Source organism: Equus quagga, chromosome 1 (assembly GCF_021613505.1).
Source record: "Equus quagga isolate Etosha38 chromosome 1, UCLA_HA_Equagga_1.0, whole genome shotgun sequence".
Taxonomy (NCBI): domain Eukaryota; kingdom Metazoa; phylum Chordata; class Mammalia; order Perissodactyla; family Equidae; genus Equus; species Equus quagga.
In genome coordinates this window covers 61,854,130-61,863,609 of record NC_060267.1, presented here as the reverse complement: position 1 = coordinate 61,863,609, position 9,480 = coordinate 61,854,130, and positions in this window count along the sequence as shown.

Below are 9,480 nucleotides of genomic sequence, written 5' to 3'. Positions count from 1 at the left end.
GGAGAATGACATGGTCAGAGTGGATTTTGGAAAGACTCTGGCTGCTGTGTAGAAAATGGATTGGAGAGGAACAAGAGGAGAAGCAATAAAACTGGCTAAAAAAGCTCTTTGGCAAGGGATGAAAGTGACACAAACTGGGGCAGAGATGGTAGGAAAAGAGAGCTATTAAGGTGGTAGAATCACCACGACCTAGCTGTTGAGGAAGATGAGAGGATCAAGGATGACAAAGATTTTTGTCTTGGGCAACTGGGTGACAGTAGTGCCATTCCTGAAGACAGGAGATACGGGAGGAGGAACGGAGAACTGTGGTGCTGGTTAGATCAGTTCATTTCTCTGACCTCGCTGTCCTCATGCATATAAGGCAGAGGGCTGAGGGAGCTGGACTAGAGTCACTACTATACAGTTTCTAATGTCCTTCTGAGACTGGCATCTAGGGATTTACAAGGAGAGGCAAGGTAGCAGATTGCCCATTTCACTTTCTGTTTCTATCTTTTTTAATTGTAAAATATACATAACAATTTTATCATTGTAACCATTTTCAAGTATAAAATTCAGTGGCATTAATTACTGACTTAACTTGGGCTGCCATAAAAAAAATACTATAGGCTGGTGTCTTAAACAACAGAAATTGATTTCCTCACAGTTCTGGAGACCTGAAGTCCGAGATCAAGGTGCCAACATGATCACTTTCTGGTGAGAGCTCTCTTCCTGGCTTGTAGATGGTCAGTTTCTTGCTGTGACCTCTCGTGGTGGGGAGAGAGAGCGAGCAAGCTCTCTGGTATCTCTTCTTATAAAGGCACTAATCTGGAGGATCTTGTCAAGATGGTGGTGTACGCAGACTCTGAACTCATCTCCCATGAACACAACCAGGTTACAACTGTTTTTGGAAAAGTTACCCTGGATTGAAAACTGGATAAAAAGAACCCCCACAACAAGGTACAGTCCTGACTAAGGCAGGAGAGGCAGAAATTCCTGCTGGAGAGGAAAAAAGCCACCTTCGGGAGCAGCGGAGTTTCTCGGCTGGCCAGGCAGGAGCCACCCTAAGATATGCAGCCTTCCCTAGAGGAATGAGGTCCAGAGCGGGGCCCAATATTGCTATAAGCATCCTTCAGACTCAGCACAACTGAGACGAGGATCTTACTGTCTGGCTTTGCTGGCTATTAACTGCAGTGAGGATACCCCCAGAAAAACTATTTCAAGAAAGCCGAAAAGACCTGGGTCTTAAAGGGCCCATGTACAAACTCACCGTTCTCAGCAACCTAAAATCACCAGAGAGAAGGCTGACAGTCCTTTGGTGAAAAGAGACTCACCTGGTGGGCTCTGGGGGCATCTCGGTGAGAGGAGGAACGTCGCCAGAGACTGAGACGTTGGTGGGGGCCGTTGTTCTGACCTGCTCCAGGCTGCTGACACAGACCTGGGCCAGCAGATGCCATTGAGGTTCTTCCCTTGCCCTGTTATCCCAGGGGTCTGCCACACCCACTAGGACCCAGATTTAATCCAGTTCAGCCAGGGCAGGCAGCTCACCCTAGGGACTGACCCCCCTCCCCCCAACAGTAAGCATTCAGGCTACTTTTCCCCCTTCATTGACTGCATGCCTTGATCCTCTACAGGCAGGTGAGTGTGTCTGACTCTGTGGGGCAGAGCCTGTGTGAGGACCAGGTGAACCATGGAGGGCATTGGTGGAGAGGTGGGGGCCTCTGCAGTGGGGCACCAGGGTACACTTCAGGGGGTTGAGATGTGTGCACATACCAGGACTGTGTTGACAGTGTATGTGGTCCTGTGGGGGGTGAGGCTTGTCAGTGGCAGAAGACCTGTGCTTCACAAATAGCTTTAAAAAGGATCAACTCCACCTTCCAAAGCCTGAAACAATTGAGTGTTCCCATGCCTAGTGCCAGCCTCACTCAGCTGCATTCCTAAGAGAACTGACAACAGCCTTGTAGGCCTGAGGCCCTATAGCAACTGTAAGCCCCTGAGCCTAGCAACCAGCTACACTGTGTACCTACCCAATTAACAGGAAAACTACAACAGGAGTGTGCTGTTAGACTTTGTAGCCAACGGTGCTGAGGCTCCCCAAAGTGGATTTACAAACAGCTGGCTAGGGAAGGAAAGACTAGACTCCCTGGGTACCTGCATTAAGAGCAACCCTGGCACAGCAGAAGGACACAAGTAGCCCACAAAAGGGTTACTCCTGGTCATTTGGACTGGTGACTAGAGGGAAGCACACTGCTGGGCCTCATAAGGCATCTCTTACATAATGCCACTTCTCCAAGCTCAGAAGACATAGCTGACTCACCTAATACATAGAAATAAGCATAGAGAAAGAGGCATAATGAGGAGACAAAGGAATACATTCCAAGCAAGGGAACAGGACAAAACCCCAGAAAAAGGACTAAATGAAACAGAAATAAGTGACCTATCCAGCAAAGAGTTCAAACAAAATATCATAAGGATGCTCACAGATATTGGGAGAAGACTGGATGTACACAGTGAGCTCATCAACAAAGAACTGGAAAATATGAAAAAGAACCAATGAGAAATGAAGAATACAATACTGGAAATGAAAAATTCGCTAGAGGGACTACATAGCAGAGTAGAGGATACAGAAGAATGGATCAGCAAGCTAGATGAAAGACTAGAGCAAATCACCAAAGCCGAACAGAAAAAAGAAAAAAGAATTAGACAGAATGAGAACAGTCTAAGGGAACTCTGGGACAATATCAAGCATGCTAACATTTGTATTATAGGTGTCCCAGAAAGAGAAGAGAGAGATAAAGGGGAAGAAAATTTATTTGAAGAAGTAACAAATGAAAATTTTCCTAATCTAAGGAAGGAAGCAGACATCCAAGTACACAAAGAGCTCCAAACAAGATAAGCCCAAAGAGGCTGACACCAAGACACATTATAATTAAAATGTCCAAAATCAAATATAAAGAGAGAATCCTAGGGGCTGGCCCTGTGGCCGAGTGGTTAAGTTCGCGTGCTCCGCTGCAGGTGGCCCAGTGTTTCGTTAGTTAGAATCCTGGGCGCGGACATGGCACTGCTCATCAGACCACACTGAGGCAGCGTCCCACATGCCACAACTAGAAGAACCCACAACGAAGAATACACAACTATGTACCGGGGGGCTTTGGGGAGAAAAAGGAAAAAAATAAAATCTTTAAAAAAAAAAAAGAGAGAGAGAATCCTAAAAGCATCAAGAGAAGGGCAACAAGTGACATACACAGGAAAGCCCATAAGGCTATCAGCAGACTTCTCAGCCAAAACCCTACAGGTGAGAAGAGAATGACATGACATGTTAAAGTGCTCAAAGGACAACACCTACAGCCAAGAATACTCTATCCATCAAGGTTGTCATTCAGAATGGAAGGAGAGATAAAGAGCTTCCCAAGCAAACAAAAATTAAAGGAGTTTATCACCAGGAAACCAGTTGTACAAGAAATGCTGAAAGGACTTATTTAAGTGGGAAAGTGATTACCACAAATAGGGATAAAAAAAATTATCCGGAAAAAAACAAACAAAAAAATAGGCAATAAAATCACTGGTAAAGATAAAAATATAGTAAAGATAGCAGATCAACTACCTATGAAGATAATATGAAGGTTAAAAGACAAAAGTACTAAAATTACCTATTTCAATGATAAGAGGGTAATGGATAGACACACACAAAACAAGAGATTATATATGATTTCAAAAACAAAATGTGGGAGGAGGGGAGTGAAAAGGTAGAGCTTTCAGAAAGAGGTCAAGGTAAAGAGTCTATCAACTCGATGTAGACTGTTATATACATAGATTATATAAGATCCTCATGGTAATCACAAATCAGAAACCTATTATAAGTAAGCAAAAAAAATAAGACACAAGAAATCAAACATATTACTAAAGATGGCCATCAAACCACAAGGGAAGAGAGCAAGAGAAAAAGACAGGAAGAGAGAAGAACTACTAAAACACCCAGAAAAAAAAAGTAACAGAATGGCAATAAATACATATTTATCAATAGCTACTTTAAATGTCAATGGACTAAATACTCCAATCAAAAATCATAGGGTGGCTGATTGGATGAAAAAACAAGACCCATATATATGCTGCATACAAGAGACACACTTCAGACCTAAAGACACTCAGAAACTCAAAGTGAAAGGATGGAAAAATATATTCCATGCAAATGGCAAAGAAAAGAAAGCAGGGGTAGCAATACTTATATCAGACAAAATAGACTTTAAAACAAAAGCTGTAACAAGCTGTAACGAGACAAAGATGGGCACTACATAATGATAAAGGGAATAATCCAACAAGAAGATGTAACACTTGTAAATATCTATGCACCCAACATAGGGGCATCTAAATATATAAAGCAGTTATTAACAAACATAAAAGAAGAAATAGACAGTAACACAATAATAGTAGGGGACTTTAACACTCCACTTACACCAATTGATAGATCAGAATATCAATAAGGAAACACTGGCCTTAAATGACACATTAGACCAGATAGACTTAGTAGATATATAGAGAACGTTCTATCCAAAAACCACAGAATACACATTCTTTTCGGATGCACATAGAACATTCTCCAGGATTATTTACATATTAGGCCACAAAACAAGTCTCAATAAATTTAAGAAGACCAAAATAATATCATGCATCTTTTCTGACCACAAAAGTATGAAACTAGAAATCAACTACAGGAAGAAAACCAGAAAAGCCACAAAAATGTGGAGATTAAACAAAATGCTACTGAACAACGATTGGATCAATGAAGAAATAAAAGGAAAAATAAAAAAATTCCTGGAGACAAATGAAAATGAAAATACAACATGCCAAAATCTATGGGATACATCAAAAGCGATTCTAAGAGGGAAGTTGGTGGGTGGTCTCTTTGTTTTGATCTTAGTTTCTTTTGCCTGGAAGAAGCTCTTTAGTCTGATGAACTCCCACTTGTTTATTTTTCCATTTGTTTCCCTTGTCTGAGAAGACGTGGTATTCGAAAAGATCCTTTTAAGTTCGATGTCAAAGAGTGTACTACCAATATTATCTTCCAGGAGTTTTATGATTGCAGGACTTATGTTCAAGTCTTTGATCCATTTTTAGTTTATTTTTGTGTATGGCATGAGATAATGGTCTACTTTTGTTCTTTTGCAAGTGGTTGTCGAGATTTTCCAAGACTGTTTATTGAAGAGACTATCTTTTCTCCATTGTATGTTCTTGGCACCTTTGTTGAAGATTAGCTGTCCACAGATCTACAGTTTTATTTCTGGGCTTTCAGTTCTTTTCCATTGATCTGTGAATCTGTTTTTGTACCCGTACGATGCTGTTTTGATTACTATGGCTATGTGGTACTTTTTGAAGCCAGGGATTGTAACGCCTCCAGCTTTGTTCTTTTTTCTCAGGCTTGCTTTGGCAATTCAGGGTCTTTGGTTGCCCGATATGAATTTTAGAATTCTTTGTTATATTTCCATGAAGAATACCATTGGGTTTCTGATTGGGATTGCATTGAATCTTTAGATTGTTTTGGGTAGTATGGACATTTTAACTATCTTTATTCCCCCGATCCATGTGCATGGAATCTCTTTCCATTTCTTTATGTCATCATCTATTTCCGTCAATAATGTCTTATAGTTTTCACTGTGTAAATCCTTCATTTCCTTGGTTAAATTTATTCCCTGATATTTTATTCTTTTTGTTGCAATTGTAAATGGAATTGTATTCTTGAGTTCTCTGTCTGTAAGTTCATTATTAGAGTATAGAAATGCAACTAATTTTTGTAAGTTGATTTTGTACCCTGCAAGCTTATTGTAGTTGTAAATTATTTCTCATAGTTTTCTGATGGATTCTTTAGAGTTTTCTGTATATAAGATGATGCTGTCTGCAAACAGCAAGAGTTTCACTTCTTCCCTCCCTATTTGGATTCCTTTTATTCCTTTTTCTTGCCTAATTGCTCTGGTCAAGACCTCCAGTACTATGTTGAATAAGAGTGGTGAGAGTGGGCACTCTTGTCTTGTTCCTGTTCTCAGAGGGTTGGTGTTCAGTTTTTCCCCATTGAGTTTGATGTTGGCTGTGGGTTTGTCATTTTTGGCCTTTATTATGTTGAGGTAATTTCCTTCTATTCTCATTTTGTTAAGAGTTTTTATTGTAAGTGGCTGTTGGATCTTGTCAAATGCTTTCTCTTTGTCTATTGAGATGATCATGTGGTTTTTATTCCACATTTTGTTAATGTGGTGTATCACATTGATTTGTGGATGTTGAACCATCCCTGTGTCCCTGGTATAAATCCCACTTGATCATGATGTATGATCTTTTTGATGTATTGTTTGATGTTTTGATGTATTTTGAAATATTGTTGCCAATATTTTGTTGAGGATTTTTACATCTACGTTCATCAGTGATATTGGCCTGTAATTTTCCTTTTCTGTGTTGTCCTTGTCAGGCTTTGGTATCAGAGCAATGTTGGCCTCGTAGAATGTGTTAGGAAGCATTCTGTCTTCTCCAATTTTTTGGAATAGCTTGAGAAGGATAGGTATTAAATCCTCTTTGCAAGTTTGGTAGAATTCCCCAGGGAAGCCATCTGGTCCTGAGCTTTTATTTTTGGGGACACTTTTGGTTACTGTTTCAATCTCTTTACTTGTGATTGGTCTATTCAGATTATCTATTTCTTATTGATTTAGTTTTGGGAGGTTGTAAGAGTCTAAGAATTTATGCATTTCTTCTAGATTGTTCATTTTGTTGGCATATAGCTTTTCATAGTATTCTCTTATAATCCTTTGTATTTCTGTGGTATCCATTATAATTTCTCCTCCTTCATTTATAATTTTATTTATCTGAGCTTTCTCTCTTTTCTTTGTAAGTCTGGCTAGGGGTTTGTCAATTTTATTTATCTTCTCAAAGAACCAGCTCTTTGTTTCATTGATCCTTTCTACTGCCTTTTTTGTTTCAATTGCATTCATTTCTGCTCTGACTTTTATTATTTCTCTCCTTCTGCTGACTTTGGGCTTCGTTCTTCTTTTTCTAATTCAGTTAGGTGTAGTTTGAGACTGCTTATTTGGGATTTTTCTTGTTTGTTAAGGTAAGCCTGTATTGCAATGAATTTCCCTCTTAGTAGCCTTTTGCTGCATCCCATATGAGTTGGTGTGGTATGTTTTCATTTCCATTTGTCTCCAGATTTTTTTTTGAGGAAGATTAGCCCCGAGCTAACATCTGCTGTCAATCCTCCTCTTTTTACTGAGGAAGACTGGCTCTGAGCTAACATCCGCACCCATCTTCCTCTACTTTATACGTGGGACGCCTACCACAGCATGGCTTGCCCAGCAGTGCCGTGTCCGCACCCGGGATCCAAACCGGTGAACCCTGGGCCACTGAAGCAGAATGTACGAACTTAACCTCTGCACCACGGGGCTGGCACCTCCAGATATTTTTTTAGTTTCTCCTTTAATTTCTTCAATGATCCATTGGTTATTCAATAGCATGTTGTTTAGTCTCCACATCTTTGTCCCTTTCTCAGCTTTTTTCTTGTAATTAATTTCTAGCTTCATAGAATTGTGATTGGAAAGGATGCTTGTTATTATTTCAATCTTCTTAAATTTTTCGAGGCTTGCCTTGTTTCCCACCATATAGTCTATCCTTGAGAATGTTCTGTGCACACATGAGAATAATGTGTATTCTGCTGTTTTTGAATGGAGTATTCTATATATGTCTAGTTAAGTCCAACTGGTCTAGCTTTTCATTTAATTCCACTGTTTCCTTGTTGATTTTCTGTCTGGATGATCTATCCATTGATGTGAGTGGAGTATTGAGGTCCCCTACTATTATTGTGTTATTATTAATATCTCCTTTTAGGTTTGTTAATAGTTGTTTTATGAACTTTGGTGCTCCTGTGTTGGGTGCATAGATATTTATAAGTGTTATGTCTTCTTGGTGGAGTGTCCCTTTGCTCACTATGTACTGCCTTTCTCTGTTTCTCTTTACCTGTCTTATCTTGAAGTCTACTTTGTCTGATGTAAGTATTGTGACACTTGCTTCTTTTTGTTTGCCATTAGTTTGGAGTATTGTCTTCCACCCCTTCACTCTGAGCCTGTGTTTGTCATTGGAACTGAGATGTGTTTCCTGAAGGCAGCATATTGTTGGGTCTTGCTCTTTAATCTATCTGGCCATTCTGTGTCTTTTTGTTGGAGAATTCAATCCATTTACATTTAGGGTGATTATTGATATATGAGGGCTTAATGTTGCCATTTTATCACTCATTTTCCAGTTCTCCTGCATTTCCTTGGTTTCTCATCCTGTGTGTTTCGGTCTACCAAGTGAGTTATGTAGTTTTTTATGTTGTGTTTCTTTGTTATCTCCTTATTTATTATTTGTGTCTCTGTTCTGCTTTTTTGTTTAGTGGTTACAATGAGGTTTGTATGCAAAATCTCATGTATAAGATAGTCCATTTTCTGACGGCCTCTTATTTCCTTAGACTAAACCAATTCAGTCCCTTTATTCTTCTCCTCCTATGTTGTTTTTGTCACATGTTATTCCATCTTGTGTTGTGAGTTGAGGTTAAAATGACAATATTATCTTTGTTTTTCATGTTTTCCTTTATCTTTTTTTTTTTGAGGAGGATTAGCCTGAGCTAACATCTGCCAATCCTCCTCTTTTTGCTGAGGAAGACTGGCCCTGAGTTCACATCCGTGCCCACCTTCCTCTACTTTATATGTGGTATGCCTACCACAGCATGGCTTGCCAAGTGGTGCCATGTCTGCACCCAGGATCCAAACCAGCGAACCCTGGGCTGCCAAAGTGGAACATTTGCACTTAACTGCTGTGCCACTGAGCTGGCCCCTCCTTCCCTTTATCTTTAATGTTATACTTCAATATTCGCTAACCTCTTCTGATGTATAACTACAATTTTCTGTTTTTGTCTACCTATGTATCTCCTTATTCCATGCTTTGTAACCCCTTTCTCCTTTTTTTTTTCAGGTATGAGTGCCTTCTTGAGGATTCCTTGTATGGAGGCCTTGTGGCTATAAACTCCCCTAGCTTTTGTTTATCTGGGAAAGCTTTTATTTCTCCACTATATCTGAAAGATATTTTCGCTGGATAGAGTATTCTTGGCTGAAAGTTTTTGACCTTCAAAGATTTGAATATGTCATTCTAGTCTCTCCTGGCCTGTAAGGTTTCTGCAGAGGAATCTGCTAAAAGCCTGATAGGGGTTCCTTTGTAGGTTATTTTCTTCTGCCTTGCTGCCCTTAGTATTTTTTCTTTATCATTCATTTTTGCCAGTTTCACTACTATATGGCTTGTAGTGGGTCTTTTTACATTGACTTATTTAGGAGATCTGATAGTCCCTTTCACATGGATTTCCATCTCTTTCCCCAGGTTTTGGAAGTTCTCTGCTATTATTTCTTTGAACAAGCTTTCTGCTCCATTCTCCATCTCTTCTGCCTCTGAGCTACCTATAATTCTTATGTTACATTTCCTAATTGAGTCGGCTATTTTCTCAGA